Below are 27948 nucleotides of genomic sequence, written 5' to 3'. Positions count from 1 at the left end.
GTTGGCTTATCTGGCGCCCGCAGCTCCCAGCCAAAGTGCGAGTGAGCGAGGGAGAAAGGGAGGGTGCACTGGAACCGGCGCTGTTGTTATTAGCATCTGGTGCTAGCGGCTCTAACGGAAGAAGAAGATGTTTCTACAATGATGTGGAGGGAGAGTCCTCTCCAGTCAGACTGAGGCTGATAACTACAGCTCAGTGAGGTAAAGGACTCTGAGTGTTTAGATAGTTCACTTTAGTCTAAGTTATCTCAGTGGGTCTCAAACGTTTTGATCACAATTTATGTAAACACATATTTCCAAGGCACTCCTTTATAATTATTGGGATAAAACAGGTTTGAAATCATTCCAATGTATACTATAGGACAGTAAACCAGACATATCGTTTTAAACTGGAGATAAAAAAATATGCATAAATAAAATAGTAAAATAAGATATGAATGAACAACAAACATAAAATACGTTACAAGTATTTGTTATTGGCTATGGTAGGTTATTAGTTATCTTCACATACTTATTTGATTATTAAAATGTAAACCGATCTTTTTCATATGGGTGTTTATGTACCCCCTAGATCTAGTCTCTGGTAATTCTGCTTAAAGTGCACCAGATTGAAGCATTTTGCTTTAAAATGTTCGAACATTTCTTCCTGGTATACCTGAGAAGGCAGATATGCTTGTTTTCCTCAACAAGAACTTAATAATAATAATCGGAATTGAGAACCGTTAAGAACCGGAATCGAAAAGTAGAATCGGAATCAGAATCGTGGAAATTTAAACGATACCCAACCCTAATGCTGAGTGACTAGTGTGTTTGAGTTGAGTTACTTGAAAAACTTAAAACATTTTTATTTTATTGCAGGGTCTGATTATTAAATGTCCTTGTTTATTTGTGAGATGCAAAGAAAGAAAGGAAAATGCCTACTTTGTTTGGTAGTACTAGTATGTACAAACACACTGGTTTTCTTGTTCCAGTCTGTTACTGTCACTTTGTTTTTGACACTTTAAAATACTGCTATCCTACTAAAATGCTGTACAAATCAGATGTATTATTTAATAAAGAAACATTTTCCGAGTACATTTTTTTTTTTCCCTTTATTATTCAATATCGCGATAAATACCGTACCGTGGACTTGTTATCGCGATATTATCGTACCGTGAGTTTTTGGTATTGTTACATCCCTAGTAAGTACTGTAACCAATACTATTATGAAAGGGAAATACACACATGAGCGCATGTCTGACCATCACGCCGTCCTCTTCACTGTTCCGGTCTCCCTGCCCAGGCAGCATTCTAAACACACCATTATGTTTAGGAACATTAAGACTGTGAGTGCACTGGCCCTATCCGACCTGATAGCTACCCACATGGCCTCGGGTCCCTCCGACTCCACCGTGGACGGCCTGGTAGCCCACTACAACACTGCCCTATTCCTTATTAAAACCCGGACTGTTTCCTTCACCCGCCCTGCCCCCTGGTTCACCACTGAACTCTGCCGTTTGAAGGCCTCTGGTCGCCAGCTGGAGAGGCTCACCAAAAAAACTGGCCTTACAGTCCACCTCCTGGCCTTTCGTGAGCATATCAAAACGTATAAGGAAGCTCTCTCCCATGCCAAGACTCACTACTACTCCCGTCTCATTGGTGCTCAGCAAAGCAACCCCAGAAGACTGTTCTCCACCATCAACCGCCTACTATGGCCCCCTGACGCCCCCCAGCCCTCAGGGGCTCCTGATGTGTGCTCCAAATTCCTCGACTTCTTCCAGGCGAAAGTCGAGGCCATCCATCAGCAGCTCCTGGTGACTGGCCCTTCCCCCCTACCTGCACCTCAGCCACCTGGTAACGCACCCCAAGCGCCGTGCCTCTCCCACTCCAACCTCTCCTCCCCTGTGGATGCTCTCCAAGTGGCCAAACTGGTCAGCTCGGCCAATACCTCCACCTGCTCCCTGGACCCCATGCCCACAGCCCTGGTCAAGGACTGCCTACCCACCCTCTGTCCCTACATGGTGGTCATCATCAATGCTTCTCTGGCTCCTGGTATAGTCCCCACCAGCTTCAAAATGGCCTCAGTCACCCCCATACTCAAAAAACCTGGCCTGGACCCCGACGACCTCCAGAACCGATCTCCAACCTTCCCTTCCTCAGCAAAACTCTGGAAAGAGTGGTCGCCGGCCAACTCCATCTGTACATGTACATGCTGTGTTGCTTCAGACAGCAACACAGCACTGAGACCGCCCTCATCAAGATCACCAACGATCTCCTCATTGCTGCTGACTCTGGCCGCCTCAGCATCCTCATCCTCCTGGACCTCTCTGCAGCATTTGACACCATCTCTCACAACATCCTCCTCACCCGCCTCTCAGACCTCCTAGGTGTCACTGGCACAGCTCTGTCCTGGTTGACATCCTACCTCCATAACAGGAAACAGTTTGTCTCCATCAGTGGCTCAAACTCACCCCCGGCCCCAGTCCACCACGGTGAACCCCAGGGCTCTGTTCTTGGCCCCCTCCTGTTCACCATTGATATGCTCCCCCTCGGCCAGATCTTCCGACATCATGGACTCAATTTCCACTGCTACGCTGATGATACCCAACTGTATCTCAGCACCACTCCATCCTCCCAGCTCCCCCCCCAGTCTCTCATCAACTGCCTGCATGACATCAAAACATGGATGTCTTCCAACTATCTTAAGCTGAACAGCAATAAAACAGAGCACATGGTTGTGGCACCCAAGGCCCTGCTCCAGAAGGTTGGTGACTTCGGCCTTGAGGTCGACGGCTGCTCCATCTCCTCATCTCCTGAAGCCTACAACCTGGGTGTCATCCTCGACTCCACCCTTTCCTTCCATTCCCACGTCAAATCTGTGACCAAATCGGCCTTTTACCACCTGAGGAGCATTGCCAGACTCCGACCGTCACTCTCGGAGTCGGTTGCCGAAACCCTAGTGCATGCGTTTGTCACCACCCGCTTGGACTACTGCAATGGTGTCCTGTTTGGGGTTCCCAACACAACCCTGGACAGGCTCCAGTATGTCCAAAACTGTGCTGCTAGGGTACTCACGCACATAAAACCGTGGCAGCACATCACTCCCACCCTCATCCACCTACACTGGTTGCCGGTCAAGTCCCGCATATCTTATAAAGTCCTCCTCCTGACCTACAAGTCCCTCCATGCCCTTGCCTCCCAGTACCTATCGGACATCCTTCACCCACATGCCCCACCCCGGAACCTGCGGTCCTCAGACTCTGGCCTGCTTACCACCCCCCGCACCAAACTGCGAACCTTCGGGGACAGAGCCTTCAGTGTGGCAGCCCCCACCCTCTGGAACGCTCTCCCTGCGGAGATTCGCAACATCCCCACACTTGACGCCTTCAAAAGGGCCCTAAAGTCCCATCTGTTTGCCAAGGCTTTCGGCCCCTAAATCGATCTGTTGTTTTGTCTGTCTGACCTTTGTTTTGTTATGTTTGTTTTTGCCCTATTACTTGTAAAGCGACCTTGGGTCCCTTGAAAGGCGCTATATAAATCCAAGCTATTATTATTATTATTATTATGAAAGAACCACTCGGATAAACAGATGTGTTCTTTAGTTGCACAAACCAGAGATGTAAGAGAACTAGTCACTCACAAACTGGGGAAGATTGAAGGCTACAATGCTTAAAAGAGGCACTTGGTGAGTGGTACTACTGAACTTCCATAATGCAGCTTCAAAGACCTTTATAAAGTTTAGAGATGTAACAAGATGGGAGAAATGGAGTTTGAAAGATGAGGGCATTTAACATACAGGGAAGGTTGAATGAAAGACTGTTGAGTTGTGTTACAATAAATGTAGGATCCAGTATTTTTGACAGGGGACTACAAATCAGAACATCTTAGGCTTATGGTCATCTTATGGCTCATGAAAAATGAAGATCTGTTGGACGTTAGGTCTGTCCATTTAGATCAGATTGATATGTTTAAAAACGTTTGGACACGTTGGCCATTAAAAACATGAACGTACATTCATGGTCTACAGAGAAAGAGTTGGGCGATTGACCATAAGGTTGAGTGAAATGTGTTGACAAGTGCACATCCCTCTTCCAAATAAACTGAAATAACTTTGGTAATCACCTTTTGTCACATTTTCCAATGATTATGTTTCAAGCTAGAGTAGAGACATTTGAAGGTAGCAGCATGAGTATGCTAGGTATTTTAAACAAAGCAGATGTAATAATCTCTATAATTAAGTAAATATAATTTCAACAAATACAACAAAAATGTCTTCTGAAATAAATTGCCCACCCAAGACTAAATGTCTTTATAACTTCTTCAGCTCTACGTTGTGTTTATTGCTAATTAGCAGATGTTAGCATGCTAAGACACTAAACTAAGATGGTGGACATTTAGTAAACATTACATATGTTAAGCTACTTTTAATCCCTATCATTATGATCCATTTAGCTCATAGCACCACCTATCTTGGCCTGTTGACTGTTAAAGTAACTAATATACTAATATAAATGAATTTGGAGTATTTAGGAATATTAAATATATTTAGAATACATATCCAACATAAAGTCACCCTCATTGTGGTTTGCCAACATACTTTTTTGTTATGATAGAAATCAACCTGCCACCTTCTATATCTTAGCATTTGCTACAAAACAGCTGCCTCGAGGTCTTCATGAAATTCCCTGCAGGTGATCATCCTCTGCTGCAACCAACAGTGTAACATCACCTCCTGAATAATATTCTCTCATTCATCTGAAGGTCACACCTTCTTAAACACTTTCTATCTGAGTCACGGGCCCTTTAGCTGATGATGTTTTGGCATCTTACTTCAGAGTCGGCAGCTGTATTTATATATACATTTTTAATGTTCTAGGCCGTCACTGCTAATGTTTCGTCTGCTGATTTCCAATAGCACAACTCTGACATGTTTACTACAGTAACAATCTTGGCAATGGGGATTAAAGCCATCCAAAAACATAAGATCAGCAGAATCATTTCAAACTAGCAATTAGTGAAATCATTAAAAAATAAAGTATCTACACAGCCCCTGTTAACTTCTATTAATATCAAGGCCTTTTCAAAGAGAAGGAATCTGCCTTCTGTCTAATGGGGGTTTACTGAACAATCACCAAATATGCAGCCAATGGACCCGTGCTAATGAAAAGCTATTAGCAGCATTCTCCATTTAAACAGCACAGGCTGAATCCATTTAGAGCTTTTTATTCCAAACACCTGTAACACATGTGGGCTGCCAAATGGGCCCACTTCATTTGTTTAAATAAATATGTCACTGAGGTGATTTTTTTTCATTCTTTATAAAAGATTCATATGTATCAGCTAGACTACAGTGCAAAGGTTTTAAAACCATTTTGTGTTAAAAAAAAAACGTAATGAGCAACAAACTGAAAATAAATATTGCAGGAATTATCTTTTAACTTTAAGAGGCCCTATTGTGTTTTTTTGGGTTTTCCTTTTCCTGTTGTGTATTCTATAGTTTTGTGTGCATGTAAATGGTCCACGAAGGCCACATTCCTATAGTTAATGCCAGAGGGTGTTTCTCTCGCAACCCGATCACCTGCCTGAAACACCTTGATCGGACACCTTTGTGTACTGCCGTCACATAGTGACATCACTATGTCACACTCAAGCTTCTGTTGGCTAACGCTCCAACATCTGTACGTGATAGGCTAAGGGGCGGTCAATCACAACAGAGTCGGCAAACCAATCAGATCATACTACCAATCAGACAAAAGGGTAAAAAAAGGTGATGCAGCACACGAGGGGTGTAACGGTATCCGTATTCGTCCCGTACCGTCACGGTTCGGACGTCACGGTTCGGCACATGCAGTCCCACGGCGAATACGCCTTTTTTTTTTTTGTTACGAGTGGGAAAAAAGTCTGTCACTCAGGGCAGTCTTACACTATATATAATCCAGGGGCCGGTATTGCGCCTAAAAGCCAGCCGCCCGTAAATAACAAATGAAGAACAAGAACAAAACACAACAAAACGAACACAATACATGAAGAAGAAAAGTTAGTAGCTATGGCGAGTTCACACAACACACAGGAGCTAGAAGACCCACCTGCTTCTTTTAAATCAGGTGTGTGGGAACATTTCGGGTTCCCTGTGGACTACAACAATGATGGGGTGCGATTTGTGGATCGGACGAGGACGGTGTGTCGGCGTTGTTCGACAGCGGTGCGGTATGCTAGTGGTAACACGTCAAACACGCTCAATCACACCCGAGTCAGTCTCAGTCCCCAGCGAGAGGGTTTCCTCGACGGCAGGTGCCAACAGATCTGCCCTCACTACTGAGTGACAACGTAGACAAACTTATCTTTTTGAAGAAAAACTTGAAAATAGAGTAAACCTTTATAGAGTACCTTTATTTAGGCATAATGGCCTCACACACTCACAAGTTAATTGCACATGTTAGACATTGCTCCTAAAAGGTACTGATTTTATTTTTGTTTTATATTTATCATTGTATTTATTTTATATTTTGACATCAGGAGATGTTATACAGTACAGTTCTGTATTGCCTTTTATTGATTGTGATTGAAACACTTTCTTATTATTTATTTTAGTTGTACAGCTTATTTAACCTTTTTGTTTGACATCAGCCATTATAAATAATATGACCATCTGAGTGTGTGTGGTACTTTTTGTGGTTTGTTTTTAACTGTGTAATACAGTTAATGATTCCAAATGTTAGAGTTCCTTATTTTCATACCAAAACTTGCACTATGGTTACAAATAAATAACAGCAAAAAAAAATTATGCATTTGGGACTTTTTTTTGCTTTTCCTTGTTGTACCGAACCCGTACCGAACCGTGACCCCCAAACCGAGGTATGAACCGAACCGTGACTTCTGTGAACCGTTACACCCCTACAGCACACGCAATATCAGTGAAATAAAGCACGTTGTGAACATTAAAGCATGTAAACATTTCACAGTAGAAGCAAAACTTGAAAAAGAAATCTGAAAATGGGCATCATAGGGCCCCTTTAAGCTTTTACACTTGTTTAATATCTCAAAGCAGGGTTAGCTCCCAGATTTCAGCATTCTCTTCCTGCAGAGACCACCTGCGGATATCACACAAGCTTAGCTGAAAATGCACTCACCAAAATACCAAAACAAGAGTAAGGAACTAAAAACACAAAAGTCCCTGAATCACCTTGTCCATTTCGGCTCAGTTTCACCTACATTTTTGGGGAAAAAACATATAGGCAGATTAATTAAACTACTTTTGTCCATAAGCAAAAAAAGAATAATACTGAAAACAAATTAATAGAAGGAAAAACAAGTGTTGCCTGGCTCTGATGGTTGATCCCATGAGTTCTCTTTGGCAGTTCATGTTAAAGTACAAAAAACAGGGTGCAGGAAGAATTTATTTATATTGAATGGTGTACAACCATGAAAAAATATTCCTCTCCATTTTCAGGCTAAAATAATATTATAAATGTATTGACTGGCGGTTATATTCTTTATGCTGAGGTTTACATTAATACAATAAATTCACCTGAAGTCTTAGTGCCTTAGGTTTTCTATGGTTGTCAGCACCATTTAATATTAAACAAAACATCCAAGATCCTGTTAAAAAAAGGAAAATGATGTAACATTTCCCCACCTTAGGCTTTATATGTAATCCACCGCCAAAGCTGCTGCAACCTGTGCTTGTTACAGATTTCTAGCTGCTTTCAGGATATTCAGCAGGCTCACAACAGCCACAGGAGTGTTGTGGAGGTTATTCTGTAATACCGGGTCGAGAGAAAACTCCCATCAGGCATAAAAAGAACATAAGAAGGTGAGAATAGTCTAGGACTCATTGCTTTATAAACGGCATAAAGAAGCCTCCATTCTCCCTGGGAGGTGAAGGACTTGCTGCGTTTAAACATAAATTCATAAAACATTGGATTCAGAGGAGATATCTCAATGGTTTTGGGAGACTGGAGTAGACGAGAACACAGTGCTCTCGGATGTGTAGTAGACGCAAAGCTGGTGCATATGTGGAAACCAGCTGGACACATCTGAGCCTCGCCACCACTGATCTCTAGCTGCTAAGTCAATCTAAAAGTCGAACACACTGACTCCACACTCTTAAATACTAATATAGCAGATGCCCTGTTCTGCAGCTTTTCCCCACACTGCATCCACAATGTGTTTTACACGCGTCTGTGCACGTGCCTATTCCGTTGAAATAAAGCACAAATCACTACGTTCACAGGTGTGGCCGCCACTGCCTGTTAACGTGTTCTTGTTTATAAAAAGGCCTGGTAGAACGCTGTAGCAGAGGAGACACGATTCTCATCAAGATGTCTGGCAGTGCTGTGCAGGGACCACACCGAGCCTGGACCAAAGCCACTGAGCAGGAAGAAGCAATAAATCACTGTTCAGCCAGGCCAGGGACAGATGTAGACATATACAGTCCTCGTCTGCTGTCACTGAACTCCCCTCATAACTGCCTAAAGCGTTACATACACGCAAAACACACATGTGCGGTACATTCACACACGTATCGGAGGCTGCGGTCAACAAGGATCTAACACCGTCCACTGGGTCTGAATATAAAAAAAAAAGTGGTTTATGGGCCTAATGCAGACGTCAAGGGCACTGTATTTTTGATTAACGGAGGCCCTGTGGCCCGATTGTGATGTATTGCAGAGGTGCGGGATTTTACATTGTGATGAATACTGTTAAATTCTGAAGACACTTTAGGGGATGCTGTATGCCAGGCGTTCAGCATCGAAGGCTGCCAAGGAGAAGTCAAACCATTACTTTTAAAAATATCATTTTTTATAATGTATTCTTCCACAAGCCACACACTCCCACATTTTTGAAAAAGGGCTAAGAGGGCTAAGAATTTTTTTTACATCGTGGTGTAATACAAAGGAAGAATATAATAAGTCCACCTGGAGGACATTTCAATTGAAAAAGGTACCAGACAAAGTGGATTTCTAAAGGCCAGCTGGGGTTTCTATTCCAATGCACGTGGCATGGCAATATGGAACAGGCGCACTATATATATAAAAAGAATAATAAGTCAGTCTTTCCGCTTCCATATCACCTCTCCTGCCACTTTTTTATTTCTCCACACTCCCCTTTCCTCTCCCTCTCCATCAGCACTGCAAATGTGTTGGTATGCATGATGTTTTGAGCGGGCACAGGAGGCGATGGAAGAACCTTGATGTGTTATGCGCCTGAGAGATAGAACAGTGAATGCACATCATAAATCCAAATAACTAAACAGTCCTATCTGAAAAGGTATACATGCAGAAGGAATGTTAAACGCATGAGTGGCACTGATTGTGCAGCACTGAAATGTGTATCATAAATCAAACATCACAGGTTTAAGTGAGGTTAAGCGGACTGGAAGCACCCACTTCTTCTGATATTACATTACATTACATTTCATTTAGCTGACGCTTTTATCCAAAGCGACCAACAAGATACAAACTTGAAGAAAACAGAATCACATCAGGTTTCATAGAGCCAAAACATTTCAAGTTCTACTCAACTGGCTTTAGATAAGCCAGCCCTTTATTAGTATATACAGTTGCAAGAAAAAGTGAACCCTTTGGATTCTCCACACATAGCGTTGTCTGTTCCTTCCAAACAACTCAACTTTGGTTTCATCTGTCCGCAGAATATTTTGCCAGTAGTGCTGTGGAACATCCAGGTGCAGCAATGTTGTTTCTGGACAGCAGTGGCTTCCTCCGTGGTGTCCTCCCGTGAACTCCATTCTTGTTCAGTGTTTTACATATCGTAGATTCGTCAACAGAGATGTTAGCATGTGCCAGAGAGTTCTTTAAGTCTCTGCTGACACTCTAGGATTCTTCCTCACCTCTTTGAGCATTCTGCGCTGTGCTCTTGCAGTCATGTTTACAGGACGGCCACTCCTAGGGAGAGTAGCAACAGTGCTGACCTTTCTCCATTTATAGACAACTTGTCTTACCGTGGACTGATGAGCATCAAGGCTTTAGAGATACTTTTGGAACCCTTTCCAGCTTTATGCAAGTCAACAATTCTTAATCGTAGGTCTTCTGAGAGCTCTTTTGTGCGAGGCATGGTTCACATCTGGCAATGCTTCTTAAGAATAGCTAATTCAAAACTGGTGTGTATTTTTTTATAGAGCAGGGCAGCTTTAACCAACACCTCCAATCTCGTCTCATTGATTGGACTCCAGGTCGACTGACTCCTGACTCCAATTAGCTCTTGAAGAAGTCTTTAGGGGTTCACATACTTGTTCCACCCTGCACTGTGAATGTTTACATGTTGTGTTCAATAAAAACATGAAAACATATAATTGTTTGTGTGGTATTAGTTTCAGGGTTCTTACACCTTTTCCAAAGTCAAATTCAAGCACTTTTCAAGCATTTTCAAGGTGCAACCACATGTGTGTTTCGTGATAGCATTCTACACGAGGATGAAAAATTAAAGAAAAGAAAACTAAGTTTAATATTTCAAAAAATGTGTGATCTGTACGTAGACTAGGCCTCCCATATAACCTGGCTGAGTCAATATAAAACAATCAGCCAAATAACTTTTCAATACATTATTGATTAATTGTTGAGGTATTTTTAGGTTGGTAGTGAACGCAAGTCAGAGGTACATGGTGTGCTTCTACTCCACTGCAGTTCAGAGGTACATGTGTACTTCTACTCCACTACAGTTCAGAGGTACATGGTGTACTTCTACTGCACTACATGTATTTAACACCTTTAGTTACTTCACAGATGTGGATGAATGATGTGAAATCTAATCAAGTGTTGAATCAGACTTTAGTTCCACCTGGAGTAAATTCACCAGCTACCCTGCAGTCTACAAAGTCATTCAGACTAGCTGCACCTTTACCAGCGTTGAAAACACTTTGATGATCAATCATTATAAAACATATCATATATTATTCTGAGATGGACCAATCTGCACGACTTATTTTCCCAACCTTGAAAACACCACGCATTTTCAAGGATTTCAAGCACCCGTACGAACCCTGTAGTTTAAGCAGACTGTGTTTGTCTATTGTTGTGAGTTAGATGAAGATCAGAACACATTTTATGACCAACTTATGCAGAAATCTAGGTAATTCCAAAGGGTTCACATACTTTTTCTTGCAACTGTAAGTGCTCTGTTAGCAGTTCTTTGTTAGTAGTTCTATCGCTCGAAGTGGAGTCGAAAGAGATGAGTTTTCAGTCTGCGCCGGAAGGTGTGTAAGCTATCTGCTGTCCTGATGTCAATGGGGAGCTCATTCCACCATTTTGGAGCCAGGATAGCAAACCCACGTGTTTTTGCTGATGGGAACTTGGGTCCCCTTCGCAGCGAGGGTGCAGCGAGCCGTTTGGCTGATGCAGAGCGTAGTGCACGTGCTGGGGTGTCCATGTCCTGGATGTAGGAAGGGCCAGATCCATTCGCAGCATGGTACGCAAGTACCATTGTCTTGAAGTGGATTCTTGCAGTCACTGGAAGCCAGTGGAGGGAGCGGAGGAGCGGCGTGGTGTGGGAACATTTAGGAAGGTTGAAGACCAGACGAGCAGCTGCATTCTGGATGAGCTGCAGAGGTCGGATGGCACATGCAGGTAGACCAGCCCGGGGGGAGTTGCAGTAGTCTTGGTGTGAGATGCCGAGAGCCTGGGCCAGAACCTGCGTGGCTTTCTGGGTCAGCTGGGGACGCATCCTCCTGATGTTGTAAAGCGTGTATCTGCAGCAGCGGGTTGTAGCAGCGATGTTTGCAGTAAACGACAGGTTGTTATCTAGGATCACACCCAGATTCCTTGCAGTCTGGGTCGGGGAAACAACAGAGGTGCCGATGTTGATAGTCAGGTCAAGAGTGGGACAATCTTTTCCCGGAAGGAAAAGCAGTTCAGTTTTGTCAAGGTTGAGCTTGAGATGATGAGCAGACATCCACTGAGAGATGTCCGCTAGACAAGCAGAGATGCGTGCGACGACCTGGGTCTCTGAGCGGGGAAAGGACAGAATTAATTGGGTGTCGCCAGCGTAGCAGTGGTATGAAAAACTATGCGGGCTAATGACTGATCCGAGCGAGTGATATATGTGCTTTGTAATGAATAGATGCTTATAGTCCGCTTATGTGGCGGAAGGCTTGCCGTCAGAAGGAGATGATAATACGTGCATACAGTTTACCATCATAATACGAGGTAATCTTCTTAAGGCCAGCTGATCTGCAGACAAAGGGAGACTTGCAAGGGACAAGCAAAGCAGCCACCACCGTACCTTATCCTCACCATCCCCCCACAACAATACAAACAAAAAATGAAGACACATGTACTGTAAGCATCTGCACATACTGTAGCAGGTAATGTGTAGCAATTTGAGACACCAGCCGACCTTAACCCCGAACATAATCTCCCTATTCATCTACAGACTGTGTAAATCCCCTTGGGGGCTTGGTAGAGAGTCTGTGGACCTACATCTGGCCTCATATGATTGAGCCAGGAAGCTCTCAGATCTCTTACACAATGGTGTCACATCTCTGCCACATCTCAGCATCACATGCATCATGATGGCAAACTGAAGGGCAGTTAACAGATTTCAACTTAGTTTTAAAAAGCAATAGTGTAGTGCAGGTGACATTGTCCCTGTGGAAGTTTGTAAATATTTGAAGATTGTGCAATTGAGTCCCTTTGCCAATGTGAGAACTAATGCGCCTTTATCGACCAGGAAGTAAGAATGTGGAGGGTACTGAAGCGGACCAGAATGCAAATATGACTTGCACAAACTCGGTACGCCAATGTTCTAGGGGTTCCTGTTTAGCCAGTTGAATGTTTATAGTTATTTACTGTTTAATTTGCACTTTGAATTGCGAGAAATGAGTTGGAGTTACGAAACAATGGCTCTGAATATGAATGCAGAGGGCTTCTGAGATTGCATTTCGACCAGAGTGTTCCCCCCTTATCAACTTTTGCTTAATACCACTTGAAATTAGGGATGCCAGCGATTATTCGCTACAGTCTCCATAATCGAATATTATTTTTTAAAATCGATTTTATTTATATATATAATTTTTATTTAATTTTTTTTTTTTTTCTGGCTTAGTTTCAACCAAAATATATATAAATATATGCTAGTAATAGTATTAATAATTGTAAATGGGGGTCGATCGAATAATCGATTATTATTCGCCAGGGCTGCCGAATAATCGATTTTGATCATGGTCAGTTTCTGGCAACCCTACTTGAAATACAAACATAAACACGAATGCTTCTTACCAAAACTGGGACCCATTCCCTACAGATATTGCATTCATATGCAGACATCTGTTTATATAGATTTCCTTAACCTTTACCAAGTGTTGTTCTATTTTTTCAATCATCATTTGGCCCATGCATCAAAGTAATGATTAATACTGTATAGAATAGAATCGGAGGGATGAACCTCTCTTTAATGGTCACACATGCAGAGCACACAGCACACACAGAAGTTACCTGTAAGCTAACTATAATTGATTGACTTTGAATGAACTAAAACATTAGTCTTATTTTCTCTTTAAATCCATTTGTTGCTGCAACCGCAATCTTTCCATGGCCTTAACCATACCAACTACTGAAAAACAACTGTTATTGAATATTATGTGGGGTTTTGCACACTCAACCAATATGGACGTTCTTGCCTGGTGACGGAGCTTTGAATACCGATATGGAGATTGTGGTGTGAGCCCCCCCATCCCCTCAGCAAAATACGTCAGTAAAGGTATGCAGAGCATTTATTATTTGATTGTAATTAAAATGGCATTGTGACCTAGCACACAATGAACCAGGTCAGCATCCTTTTGTCAAAGACTGTGAGGTGAAAGGTCTTCTCTGATCCCTTTTCATCCTTGGCATTAGTAGCAATATTCAACAGCATATTTAAAGACAACCCATCTGTCTGTCTACATGGTCCTCACCACCCTCCATCACACACACACACACACACACACACACACACACACACACACACACACACACACACACACACACACACACACACACACACACACACACACACACACACACACACACACACACACACACACACACACACACACACACACACACACACACACACACACACACACACACACACACACACACACACACACACACACACACACACACACACACACACACACACACACACACACACACACACACACACACACACACACACACACACACACACACACACACACACACACATCCTGGAGAACCTTAACCAACACATGCCTTACCCTAACCAAGTATTCACCCTAAAATTAATGATCCCCCTTATGGGGATCTCCAATTTGTCCCCATAAGGGAGGCGAGTCCCCACACGTGACTGTGTAAACAGATTGAGGTCCCCACAAGTATAGTAATGCTAGGCCACACACACACACACATACATTTCCAGCCTAAGCTGCCAAAGACCTATATCACTACATAATCCTTTGTTTGAAAGAATTTTAGCATCTCAAATCACAACACTGTCAACATCATCGCCCGGATGGCATTTTGTGAAAAGAATAAAAAATATATCAGTTTTATTCAACAGAGAACATTTCATTTAGATGGTTGTGGCGGAAATAAAATAACGTATATGAATTTAGTCTTTATTGTCAGAGGATTAGCTCGGAGGTGAGTGTACATTCATAGTGACATTAAGAGGAACATGAAGAAGAGCGTTTGACTCAGATGGGCCAACAACTACATAACAGTCATGAATCAGAGGAAGGCATGAATTAAGCTGAATGCATGAAAGAAGTCTGGAATTATCGCATAGTCATACACCAGGAGGCACACACACACACTCCATTAGGGTTTGACAGAGGGCACTGCCACACAAAAAAGGCCCTGAAAATCTCACATTAATCCTGACTCACCCTTCTAGCCCTGCACACTAAGGATCACTCTGCCACACACACACACACACTTCCTGGAGACTTATCCTAACCTTAACCATAACCAACACATGCCTAACCCGTAACCTAACCCTAACCAAGTCTTCACCCTAAAATCAATGATTCCCCTTATGGGGACCTCCAATAAGGGAGGCGAGTCCCCACACGTGACTGTGTAAACAGATTTAGGTCCCCACAAGTAGTAATGCTAGAGGACACACACACACACACCTTTTTCATGTGATTTGTCATCTATTCTAGAAAAACAGTGTTTTTTCCGGAAGAAGCGTACGCACCGTGCTTCCAGGGTAGCGAGAGCTGCGTCACCTTAGGTACTATTTATATGCAGAGAACATAGATAATCTCCGTAATATCTATCTAGACCTTACATATCCACAGGACGTAGATTCTTAAAGTAAAATATACAATTCTCGCTAGACATATAATCAAAAAGCGTTATAAAGGCCAAACTATCCTACAATTTCAGATTTTCCACTGAAAAAAGCAGACTGTCCTCAAAGGTCACATGATTATGATCCGCCTGAGACAGCAGATTGTTATTACTCACTTGACCACTAGAGGTCTAAAACTTTAAAAGGTGACTATGGGTCGTAATAAGGTGCTTGGACAATCGACCTTTTAGGTCGTTTTTTTAAGAGGACAGGCTTGTTGTCTACTACATGTGAGAAAGGGAAATTCCGGACACCACACCGCTCAGACCTGATTCGTTGAAGATTGTCCTTAAAGTAAATTCTCTGAAAACACCAATCATTTGGGAAACACGATCACACTTCAGAGGAGTGAGGTGTTTTTGTTTTAGCTCATCATTAATTTAATGATGCTGATGGTTTGAAATGATTTTGTCAAGTTAGATTTCACTTACAGTTCAAACGCTCAGTCTCATGGCTCTGCAGACACTGCCCTTATCGGGCCTTGATATGTTCTTTTTCACACATGAAGTTGTGAATGACTAATGACATCTCAATTCAAACCTCAACTTGTACTTTCTTTTAGCGAGTGCTTTATATTGTCATTTTTCTCAATTCTAATAGACTTGAGTGCTTTATTATGTCTAAAGACATTACTGACATTGCTTCTAAAATTCCTGAAAAAAATGAAGTTGCATTTTCCCATCATAACAAACTGATGTGCTGAAAGAAACTTTTATTATGCCCATTTTGAGGTTACATAATTATGTTTTAGTGCTTTTATTTTGACATGTTTCCATGCTTTAATGTTTTCTCATACCCTTTTCATTTGAGCCTATGCCAGCCATGTGCATGCACAAAAACCTACACAACACATTACAGGGAGAGGGGAAAACCCTAAAAATAAAATAAGGACCCTATAAAACGAAAGCACACTGAAGGTTTTAAGGATTATTTCAATATTATATTCCACACAACATTATATCGTAGCTGGTGTAACGTGAACTTTAAAATGCATCATGTTATTAGTTACATTGTGTTCTTTAATCAATGTTTATCTATTTCTGACACAAACAACATTTTCTGAGCCATATTTTCTTGATCCCACATTGGTTATCGAAGCTCTTACAAAAGGCTCCTACTCATCTCAGGCATGTCGATACCTCCCTGTGAGAGATGGTTTTGATTCGGTAACCTTGTGTACAAAATATGTTATCTGCCTCAAAAAAGGAGGTAACCTTTTGTTATCAGTGTTTGCTTTGCATCAAACCCAAGGCTGTTATAATAGCAGGTAGATATCTCACATTTTTCATTTTATTACATGACTCACTAAATCAGCGGGGAATGTGAAGGATGCCACCAGATGGGAAGAGATGAATTAAAAATTAAAATTAAAGATATAAATTGGAAAAATAAACAGCTAAAATACAACCTGTAAGGCATGCAGATACATTTACATACAGTAATCACATGACGTGTTATTAGGGGGGGGGGGGGGACATATACAGTGTGGAATTGTTTGAGTTACAGTATACAGCTAAATGGATTACTGTGGATTTACTGCATACAGTATATTATTTACATAGGAAATACAAATCAATGGACCTCATGCAGGTAGTGACATACTGTATACAAATATATTTCCTCTGATTTTGTTCGTGCCCAAGCTTTGCTCTTATTATATTATAGATTTATGTTATTCACCAATGTCTTATTTTTGCCCTTCTCTTATAACAGTCAAAATTGTGGTCGAAAGCACTCTTTGATGGATCTGTTAGTTATTTTCCAATTACATATGGATTTAGAGAATAAGGAAGTGCTTCTTATTATTTATTTCTACCTTATAATGATTAATAGCATAACAATGAAATCCATAATGCTTTGCAAAATGATCGTTTTCTGTGGTGGTTCAGACTGTTTCAGAGGCTTTGAATGGACTCAGCAGATCACATTTTAAGGAGTTGTATCCACTGACAGAAGAATACATTGAACAAGGCATTCATGGAAAGATTTCTAGATATTATTAAATTGGTTTAAAAGAAATAAAAAAAATGTCTCTTTGCCAATTGAAATGCCACTTTTAGCTGTTGTATAAGTCATGTTCTCATAATCCTGTTTTAGGAGAACTAACATGTGATTTTCAATCAATCCGGCACAAAGGGCTTACACGAATGTGTCGGTGCGAAACCAGGTCATTTATAAGCAGGGATAAAATAGCAGATACAAACAAATACAAATTGGCCTTCGTCTTCCATTATCAGCACTCCTACTTTGCGAGTCTCGGCGGCTCATACACTCAGAGGTTGATGTCATGAACCGTTTACACTGAAGCTGCACAGAGACCCATCAGCGTGTTAAATGTGTGGTGGGAACAGATTTAGAAGATTTAGGGTAATGGAATAATCACTGTGAAGGAGCACGGTGGAGCGGAGTCATGCAAGACTAGTTGTGGCGACCTTGAATTTCGTCAATACAATCAACTGAGTCTATCTCTCACACAACAACACAGGGCGTGCCTTTCACACAAGTTCAATTCAAACCCAATCCCACTTCTGATTACAATGCATAGATTGTATACCAGACAGCGGTGAATAAAGACAACAGTGACAGAGCTTGGAAAATGTAGACAAAGATCAAAGGAGCAGAGTGACTTAATGTGTTGTAAAGGAAGAAAAAAAGCGTTGAAATCTGCTCAATTCCACAGCCCTTATCTCCGCCGGAGATATGTTAACCTTTGAAGTCCTTTTACAGTCATTATGAGCAGAGCTGAGACATGTTCCACACATGATTAGCTGATATTATTTGTCCCTAGGGCTATGTGCATAGTGCATAGATACGCGGCTGTTTTGGCCATGTAATTTTGTAGATATGTATCTGTGTTGGAAGCTGTCTGAGTGGTATGTCATTGTGTTGTCACTGAGTCGTCGATAGAGCCGCTGGGAGCGACAGAGACATGCAGGAGTGGGGGGGCAAAAGCGTGTGGGTGGCCATGGAGGTGAAAAGGTCAGCTCAGTGTTGTCCTCACCCACTGGTCCTAATAGAGTATCCGTTTTTCTCAATCAACAGGGACTGTGTAGAAGTGACTGGAGGGCAGCTTTACCACACACACACACCTTCTTCCAACTCTAATTTAATGCTTTCACCATCTTTCCTTGTTGCTTGTTGTCCACCTCTATGTCTCCCCCGCCCCTCCTACTCTCTACTTTTCAGAGTTGGATTTGTGATCTAAGATCAGTGTGGCTGTGATGCCCTTCTCAGCAGACTGACAGATGATACAGCCTGCCCTTTGGGCTCCAGTCGGAATGGCTACAGATCAATACCCAAGCTGGTTGCCTGTCAGCATTCACACAAACATGTATGCGCGCACACACACTCAGGCACACACACACACACACACACACACACACACACACACACACACACACACACACACACACACACACACACACACACACACACACACACACACACACACACACACACACACACACACACACACACACACACACACACACACACACACACACACACACACACACACACACACACACACACACACACACACACACACACACACACACACACACACACACACACACACACACACACACACACACACACACACACACACACACACACACACACACACACACACACACACACACACACAAAAGCTAGCATCAAAGCTCATCTGAGCCGGCTGGCATTTACCGGTACAGGACCTGGATGTGAGCAACACAGCATGAGGGGACATTCCCGGGACAGTTCCCGGCCTGGAGGGGCAGCGGGGTTGGAGGATGACGCAGCTAAAGGAATTCTGCTCACAGATTCCCCTGATCCCGCCGGCTGGTTAAATTAAGCGCTTTGAATGGACAGACTGGCTGACTGGGCAGACAAAGCAACAGGTTGAAGAAGCAATCAAAAGGTTGGAGTGTCTGTAAGGAGTGTGTGTGGCCACTTTAACCCTGTAGGAATAGTGTGTGTGTGTGTGTGTGTGTGTGTGTGTGTGTGTGTGTGTGTGTGTGTGTGTGTGTGTGTGTGTGTGTGTGTGTGTGTGTGTGTGTGTGTGTGTGTGTGTGTGTGTGTGTGTGTGTGTGTGTGTGTGTGTGTGTGTGTGTGTGTGTGTGTGTGTGTGTGTGTGTGTGTGTGTGTGTGTGTGTGTGTGTGTGGTCATTTATGAGTGACACCTTATTCTGTAGTGCCAATTGTGGTTTTGGCTTCATTAGCATTCAACATAACTGTGTATTTGGCTAGTTTCCTTTTCTTTTTTTTCTAAATCAAGGAAACAAGTAGAAAATATGTAAAATGATTGAAAAAAAGACTAATAACGCTGCGGATATTCATTGATTACTGGTGTAAGTTAACTTCTTGCCTTTTTACATACTACGATGTGGTTATTTAACACCTTGACTGAATAAAAGGTTAGGATGGATACTTTTTTTTCCAATACACTTCTGATGAGTTCCTCAACATCAGACTCCACTCAGGCACACAGGCGAAGTAATTACTTTCCTGGGTGGAGGAATTAGAAATCTCTCTCACTCCCAAACATCATTCTCTAGTGCTTTATTAGAAAACGCCAATGACATACAAATGTTGTGAACATTTTAGAGGCATCCTTATGAGACCGTTACTCATATTTATGGCTGCATTCTTCATTTATATTCATTCAGAGAGCAGATCATCATGTTGCATTGTTACGAGACAACCAACTCATACACCATACATGCAAGCACACATGCAAATAGTTGCATATACATACAAAATGCAACAATGTTTACAATACAATACTTTGTAGAGAAACCAATTCCATGTCAAATGGAGGCTCTTAGGTACCCACACTGAAATGTTCATCCATTCTAAATATACAGTGCCTCTCTCTGCAGGCTCACACAATCTTTTCAAACAGAACCAAATATGCATTGACCTATGTAAATAAACTTCCTCTAAGATGGAGCCTGTATTGCCATCATTCCGTTGGGTATTGCATCACTGATCACTCCCCCATAAATAAAAATGAGAGATGTACAATATAAATAATGCAACCACATATTTGACACTCAGAATTACAATGACAGCCCCCACACTCAACTGGTCTGCCACCTCCCTCTCTCACCAAGCAGGCGGGAATGTATTGCCCCTCCGCCATAGCAGAGTCAATCAATAGCCAATTAAAGACAGACACATACGATCTCCAGGGGCCACCATGGCTGTTTGGCCAGGGAAATGAATATGTAAATGTTTCTCTGGCGGAAAAGCATCAGTCAGTATCTTTCAGCGAGCACAACAGGAGGGATATCAATAACATCCACCACACGCCCCTACACCTCCAAGTACTAGTCTGCAAGGCCACTTGTTCAGAGGCCCTAAGGATCTGTTACCCGAGGCTGGAAGGTTGAGAAACCTACAAGTGTGTCCTTGTCCGTGAATATAAGTGAATGATGTATGCCAGATGAACGGCAACAAGGCCATAAGTATTGATGTAAAGAAAAGGAACACTTTATTTAACCTTTTTATGTTTGCAAATTGTTTCACTCGTTTTTTTTTGTACACAAAAATATGTACATCTCTTTATTGAGAGATGTTAGATTGAGAGACTGCACATGGATAGGCGCCTGGAGCAGTTGGGTTGTTGGTGCCTTGCTGAAGGCAGTGCCCCGGTACGGGGGCTAAGAGGAAACAATCCAGTTACCAGTCTACAACCCTGAACCCTGGAGGTCCTGTTCCTAAGCGAAGTCCCCACTAACTGAGCTACTGACGCCCAGCGAGCAACATATACACTGCTGAACAGCCAGGTTGCCAAATGCTCTGTTGTTGTTGTTTAGCCCTAATTGCACATTTAATCACACTGAGCACTAACCTCACAGGTGTCATGGTCCCACTCGTTCTCAATCAGTCTTTTTCTGCTTCACAGAAACTCTTTAAAACCTTCCAAGGTGAGAAAGAGGACCATCGGGAAACAACTGGTTCCAGTGATGTAGATATACATACTAGGGATGCCAGCGATTATTCGATTATTCGCTACAGTCTCCATAATCGAATATTATTTTTAAAAATCGATTTTATTTATATATTTTTTTTGTATGTTTTTTTTTTCTGGCTTAGTTTCAACCAAAATATATATAAGCTAATAATAGTAATAGTATTAATAATTGTAAATGGTCATTGGTCAGGTCACACCAACAGTTTGTTTTACTGTAAACGTGCAGAGCAGCCTGCGTGCAGAGCAGCCTGCGTGCTGCTGCAGCACGCTACACACCGACCCCGCCCCCACCCCCCCTCTCACGTGCGACTAAAGATGAACAAAGCGGCAGGTAAAAAGAGTTCCTCCTCGTGGATCTACTTCGAACTTACAAGTCCAAAGGAAGTTAAATGCAAGCTCTGCGAAAAGACGTTGGGGGGTCGCCAGGGCTGCCGAATAATCGATCTTGATCATGGTCAGTTTCTGGCAACCCAATACATACAATCCCTGACAATCTGAAGGAGATGTGAGAATAGCCACAGTATGGAGATATCAAAGTCAGAGCCAAAACACAGTAGCTTCCCTGCAGCTGTGCAAACATGCAACACATTTGCGGCTACTTTGCATTATCTTGTGTTGATATGTCATTAATATATCCGCTTTGATATGCAATTCAATTAAATACAAATGATGATAAACATAATTACTTGTTAATCCTGTATGTACAATATACATCTTAATTAAAGCTTAGGATCAAATGAGATCCACAGTATTGCACATTTATAAATATGTTCAGATCTTCTACAATAGGATGTCTGTCATGTGCTGCCAATACTATAATTAATGCAGCGAAACAAAAACAAAGATGGCCCGATTAACAGCATATTGATTCTTCAAGGAGAAAATCACTTTATTTTCAAAAAGGACTAATTAAATGAGGCTATACTTAAAACCTTTAAAGTGTTAGTGAAGTGCTGGTGCATTAAGAAAGCACTGTACTAAGTAGCATTTGATGTGTCTCACCCCCTTCAGTTATCCGAGTAGCTGTGAACCAATAATAACGAACACAAAGAGTTCATTCTGTACCGTCAGCACGTTTACTTCGGATATAGACTATTACGTGGTAACACTTCTGTACTTTTGTTCAATTAAGTACACTTATGAAAGCAGAGCACCTTCCATCTTTATGTGGTGCTATTTTGTTTTTATAAACAAATTATTTCCGAACAGAGGTACTTGTAACCCAGATGGGGACAGGAAGTGAGTTTACAAGACACCTTGCAGAGTGAAATAACTAATACGAACACATTTTCATTTAATTGAAAGCAGTTAAAGTAACAGCTGTTACACCTGAACATGTGAAACTGCGCGGAGGAGTTTAAATAGTGAGAAAAAAGCATCAAATAAATGGTTAGCTAGAAAGTAATCGTTGTTAACAAAAAGTTACACAGTTGAAATAGTTAGCAAATGACATACTGATGCCTCTTGCAATGGAAACATGTATCGAGTGCCAGAGCAGCACACATAGTAACCAACCCTGCCGAATGTAAAGCGCTGCAGGATTCTAAGTAAGAGATGCACTGTAGACGTGAGAGCGTGATGTGCAACACACACAACCTTGACCCTTTCAGTCCTAACCCCCTGTGAATAATCTCCTTCCGTGGAACTTTACACCTCGATACGGGGCCTCTTGAACACTCATCCCCCTGCATGAATAGCATTGCAGCCTCTCTCCCCATCTCTGGCTCTCTCACGCCACACATTCCTCTTTCTACTGCCTCTGCCACCACGGGCGCCGTCCAAGAGCCTGACAGTTCAGCCCTGCTTTGATGTCAAGGCACAGGTTATCTATTGCCTCGCTAAGTTTAGTTAGCCCCTTTAAGCTTCTCGTCTCTTTGAAGAGCAGGTACCATGCAGCAGGGAGTCCTGGGTGTTTATCAGTGTGGCCCCTTACACTTCCAGGGGAAAGGGATTCACCCTCACATCTACAAGGGGCGACTGGAATCTGGACAAGATTATCCACCTAGCTACATCTTAATCAAGTCCCAGAGCATAGCAGTCCGAGGTGCAACAGTGTGAGATAAAGTGGTTTTCCATCAGATGGGTTTGCTTGTTGAATACATATAAACACAAACAGTAAGGAGCAATACACATGAGGGTGTGGAGGAGGATTGTGTGGAACCCTGTTGGGTAATTAGAGGCACGCAGTTTCATTTTGCTGTGATTTTAACAGATTGCCGTAGCAGATGGAGGACGGGTGTGGCAGGTGAAATCTTACCTTTCTTAGGAGGATGAGAAGTAAGAGGAGAGACTGTCCGCTCCTCAAGCTTGGGAGAACACGAGTCTGCAAAACAAACAGTCAGTCAGTCATTTTCTCAAACATTTGTGTTTAAAATAATGTTATTTTCATTTAATAAAAACAGGAATTTAAAACTTTATATCTAAACAGATCAGTTTTTGTAATCAAACTTAAGCATCCACTGCCCATCTCATGTTTGTTTACAGCAGATGCATTTATGTGTGGGCCAGCTGTTCTGACTCTCCCTCAAGACAATAAGGCCCTTCGACTGTGACCTTGCATGCTCAAACGTAACAACACGAGCCAGAGGCAACCTGTTCTAGGTGAAAGGGCCCACCTATGTGGCAGTCACATATGTTATTTCCTTTTCTTCATCATCCAATGCTTGTTTTGTTCAGCACACTTCTGAGATCAAACACGCGCAGGAGCACAAAAAACACACGGGGCACAAAGCCGATGAAAGCTACACACAGAATATCAGAGCGCTGTTCCTGCTCTCCAGCATGAATGATGGTTCTCCAGGACCACCTTCAGATGAGAGGACCAGGCTGATTTAGCACCTCAATCTCCTACAAGAGGGGTCACTTTTCTCACTGCAGGATGACTTACGAGGGCACAGCCGCGGCTTTAATTTCCATTTTATTGTGAGGAATGGTGGCTAAAGTTTGCCTCTATCTGTTCCAAAAGCTCAAAGAGGCCACCGCTGGTGCCAAGGGGCTATTTCTGTATGTCAATGTCATGTTCTCTGCAAGGAGGGCAGTTTTACTTCTATACGTCTCCAATTTCTTTCACATTCCATTGAAGGTTAATCTTTCTGAGATTTGAAATGTTCATATCTACGCAGGAAGGAGGAGCGGCTCTGGGGGACCATGCAAAGTCAATTCAAGCCTAACATCTGAGGCTTCGGAGTTTGATTGATAGGAAGTAATAAGCACACACTTCTCGATGATAGTCCTCAATTGTCTTACTTTGATTTTGTCCTCGTCTTTTCAGAACCTCTTTTCATTACCAACACATCTATTGTATGAAGGCAACGACACGACTGAATGATTTCGCTTCAGGGTTTTCAATTTCAATCAAAAGATATAACGTCAAAAGACCTAAGGTCAGTGAGGAGAGTGGAAAGCACCGCGAGGCTGCTTGGGCAGGAGACAGGAACAAAAAGAAGGTAAGCAGTGAGGGGAGAATGAGAATAGTGATTGTGTGGCAGGAGATGAGGATTGATAGATAATAAAAGGGAACAGAGAGATAGCAAGAGGAAGAGAGGAAAAAACAGAGGGATCAATACAGCGGGACCACGCCAACCATTATACAGAACTAACTAGAGAGCGACACAGCAGGCAAGAACAAGACAGTTGGTTGCTCCCATTAGCAGGCAGAATTAATTAGGACTCCACTGTGTAGCAGGACAAATATAATTGCATTACATCATGAGTCCTCATTATTACGAACTCACTCACATCCTGTTACCCTGGGGACTGAGGATAGCCAACTGGACAGCCAACTCTAAACAGTCACCACGAAAAGAAAAAAAGACAAGATGGCTGTCAGCATTCATTTAGCACAACACTAGGAGGAAAGCATTTCCACAGCAAGTCACACCCCGGAGATAGATGTTGAATTCTGGTCGTCAGGCATCACACAGCGGAGTTATTAATGTTCCTATAGCTATAAACAGAGTGTAATTTGGCTTGAGATGTGATCACTCCATATGAGCTATATTTACCATCTGTGGCCTTTTATCCTGTTTGTGTGTGTATACAGCATGTGGAGCATGTGTGTACAAGTGAATTTGAGGCACCATGAGGTCCCCCAGCAACCATGATGATAGCTAGTTATCTGGGGAGACATATGTGAGATTCTGCTTTACACAGTGGGCACCACGAGTCTTTTAACCGCTTTGTGGGTGTTTGCATGGTAGCATTCAAACAATTCCTCACGATCCAACGGGAGAAAAAGGAAGAGCTTGGCATTCCAACACACACAGAGTCCTCTGTTGTCGCGGATGAGACGAATCAAGAATGTAAAGAAATCGAGTTTTACACCCGGAGGAACACTTAACGCTCTCAAGGTGTCATTTTTCTTTCTCTCCACAATACAACAATACGTGACCTTGCAATGAAAACAAATGATAACCTTGTTTTAGTAAGAAAGCGAGAAGAGGCGTTGAAAAGCCGATCCTGTGCTGTGTGTGGTAATGGGGTATCATTTGTCTCATGGGAGCGAGCAGAGCCCTGCAGCTGTGGCGCACACAGAGCTCACACAGCTGTGAATGAGACGGTGTCGGCCAGCGCTGGCACACATCGGCAAGTCAGCTGACAACGACTGGCTTTCCTCTCACTGAGCGGGACAAGCGTTTATGAAACACAGCGCTGCCGGCCGGACAAGGGTGGAGAACGTGTTGTGCAGAATAGAGTGCTGCAGTGTGTCTGTAAGCTGAGCAGGTAGCAGTGGTTGGCACTGGTTCTATCAACGAAAAGCAATGGGGATTTTCCATTGGATTTTTGGAAATTGTAGAAAATAAGTAACAAATAACTTATTAACCCGTAATAACTCTTTATATTATACATACATATTTTGTTCAGCAGTTGAATCTCCTTTTTTATAACAACTTTTGGGGATTCTTTTAAGAGTTAATGCAATCATGCATCATGGTAGCATGGCTTCACCTCAACATGGTAAAGGCCGCTGAAATGTGGACTTATTCCTGCACCACACTATTGCTCTGGATAGTAATAATGATCAGAATGGATCTTAGTATAAAAAAAGTATAACACTAACCCTTTACATTCTGTACGACATACGACAACCTCTGTACTCAGACCTTTGCAGCAGAGAGGAACAAAATGATAACGTGAATTTATACACATATATTTAAAAAAGATGGATCCAGGAGGATATCAAGCAGCTCCCAGATGTTGTCAACAAAAACAATAACTATAAAATATGTCTAATGAAAAGAGAGTAACAATAACAATTAGACAGTCATAAAAATAGACAATTGTCTGACAATAGCACTTCGGGGCATGTTTTTCAGGCGCCTCATTAGATTAATTTCATTCATTCTTTATGTAGCGATGCCAACAATCCAGTTGCAAAGCATTTACTGTAATGAGTGTGAATCAGGCTGTTTAGGCTTTTTTTTGTGAGCTTTGCTGTGCCTCAATGAATCATGCCATCCTCGGTTTAACACCCTGTAAGGATTATGTTCTGCTAAAAGTATGCCATCCATTCCACACCCAATCTGCTTTCCTGCACATATGGGGACACAAGGCTTAATCTGTTTTCTGTGTGCAGTTTGGTATGTAACAGTGATATTGAAGTGACAGAACATGGAATGGCTCGCATTCAGGTAAAATGAGTGTATCAGTCCTTACGTAGCTGACAGGCCATTACATGTTTCTTAGCTAAGCCCTGAGGTTCCCACCATTGCCTCACAGCCCTGCATGTGTGAAGGTGGGAATAAGAAATCTACCGTGTGCTGCAGTTGCCATACTGCTGACTCTGCTGGGTTAACACAACCCTTCGGGTAAACCAGAAGACCATCATCATTAAACAATGACTCATACCTTCCCCCCTCTACCCCTTGTCTCTATTCCTCCATCGGAAGTTTGCACCTAACAGCTGTCCCTCCATATCTGTCTTTTCAGATCAATCTCTTTCCCTCATCCCTGTGCCCTCTCTTCTGCCCCTGAAAACGTTTCTCAAGCCAAACTGCTTCCCCACACAAAATGTTGTCCTGACTTAATCCCGCTATAAAGTGCTGAAGGGGGGGGGGGGGGGGGGGGGACTTCCATTTCCAAATCCACGACAGCTGCACCGGTAAGACAGAGACTCTCGGTCCCTCGTCTCTTTGCATTGTCGTCGTGCCTCGGTCTCGCCTCTTCACGCTGTCGCTCATAGTGGGATGGGGGCATGAAGGGAATGACGCCTCGGCCAAGGAATGCTGGAAAGGAGCCAAATCAGATCCCCTTGCATGGAGTGGACAAGCAGCGTGGATGCAACAACCACACACACTGGCTGTACTTTGCTATACAGTACTTCCAGACCCATTGAAGCCACACCACTTCCATCGGATATCTGCCTGACTATGGCACAGGGACATATGAGAGGGAATTCCTGTGTAATTTAAGACAGTGGGCAGCTAGGGCAAGCTCTGATTGCAGGCTAATGTGAGTGGAAGTCTAGTTGGGCGGGGGCTACTGTAGTCTCTGGCAGCGAGCCAAAGTGTGTGGCATTGCTGAGTGATGAGATACACGCTTTGAGGTTCCCGCAGAAGCTGAATCATAGGAAGCAGGACAGAATTCATTGGACAGCTTTACCATGCAATTACTTCCTACATGGAGAGTGAAAAAAGCTGTCAGCATAGCTACAGTTCAGAGAACATACTCAATTGCAACAG

General features: G+C 42.6%; 1 protein-coding gene across 1 annotated transcript in view; it reads right to left on the bottom strand.

Annotated features, from left to right (window-relative positions):
* Window positions 1-27948, bottom strand: part of tspan9a (tetraspanin 9a) — a 251899-nt gene that overhangs the window by 167686 nt on the left and 56265 nt on the right. Inside the window, exon 3 of the mRNA XM_034086087.2 lies at window positions 23526-23591. The gene's annotated coding sequence lies outside the window, so the exon portion shown is untranslated. The remainder of the gene's footprint in view (window positions 1-23525; window positions 23592-27948) is intronic.

This window comes from Pseudochaenichthys georgianus, chromosome 6 (genome assembly GCF_902827115.2).
Source record: "Pseudochaenichthys georgianus chromosome 6, fPseGeo1.2, whole genome shotgun sequence".
Classification (NCBI taxonomy): Eukaryota; Metazoa; Chordata; class Actinopteri; order Perciformes; family Channichthyidae; genus Pseudochaenichthys; species Pseudochaenichthys georgianus.
Note: the sequence above shows the minus strand (reverse complement) of the source record. Positions and strands in the feature narration are given on the sequence as shown.